The sequence below is a fragment of the Brassica oleracea genome, chromosome C8, assembly GCF_000695525.1.
Source record: "Brassica oleracea var. oleracea cultivar TO1000 chromosome C8, BOL, whole genome shotgun sequence".
In the NCBI taxonomy this organism is placed as follows: Eukaryota; Viridiplantae; Streptophyta; class Magnoliopsida; order Brassicales; family Brassicaceae; genus Brassica; species Brassica oleracea.
In genome coordinates this window covers 18743535-18744680 of record NC_027755.1, presented here as the reverse complement: position 1 = coordinate 18744680, position 1146 = coordinate 18743535, and positions in this window count along the sequence as shown.

Here is a 1146-nt window from a genome sequence, read left to right as displayed (position 1 = left end):
TTTAGGGCAAGACCTAGGTTTACTCTCGGTTTTAAGGTTTGTGCGGTGACTAGCCGGCTATCGGTTTTCCTGTTGCGATTTCTACCTGATTCGTACCGATTTAAAGTCCGCGATAGGTTCTCGGCTTATACGACTTGTATGGTACGAATCGAGCATCTTTCCAGAGACAATTTTTAAGCCAACTGGAAGTGCTAGACCAAAATTTCGGATTTTTTTGTAGCGCGCTTTCGTCCTTGTGTTGGACGTTCAAAGATCAAAAGAGTCATCAAGTTGCGTTTGTTTAAGAAGGCTGATGTGTTCGTCGGGGCCAATCGACGAACGGAGTGTAAGATTTGTAGTGGTCGCGTTCGGACAATTTGTTCGTATCATCTCGATTTTTAACTTGGCGACGTCTCGCAGTTATTTCGAAGACTATACGTATATTTTTGGTGCTGAAGTGAGATTGTTTTGCGATTTTGGGCCGTATGAGGCAGCTGGCAAGAGTATTAACGTTTGTAGATTTTCTAGGCGTGTTCTGAGACTTTTGCAAGTGTCTTAAAAAGGAGCGACGCATATTGATAGTAAAAAATTTCGAAATCTCTAAAGAACTCGATTACAATAACACATATTTTCCAATGTTGGAGTATACGAGTATACACACCCACTCCCCCCCCCCCCTTTTTTTAGAGAGGGGGATAGCTGAACTCGTCTTTCGACGAGATGCCTACATACCTCTTTCGAGGATCAAGCCATCTCGTAGTTCTATTTTATGCCGCAAGCGTTTTCACTCGGCGGTTGTCGCCGTGCTGACCGCCTTGATCGTGATGATCGTGGCTGGGTCAGTGTTCTCTTCCGGATTTTCCGGTTGAGTTACAGTGTCGGCTTCGGACTCATGTTGAGTTTCGACACCCGAAGCGTTTGCTAGTTAATCGATCTCGCCGGCTTCCTCCTTTGTGAAGGTGATTGAGCAGTTCTGATCATCTCGGGTAGGCGACCATGTAGGCCAGTTTGCGCTCGACTCCGCCTTCCGCTGGTAAGCCTTGATGGTCAAAACCATATCGTTGCAGAATTGCGATCCTCCGATGATCATGTTGAATCTGCGACGATTGTTATCGTTCCCTTTGTCGTCCGGCCTCCTGCCGCGTTTATCCCCAGATTGGTTTCTTT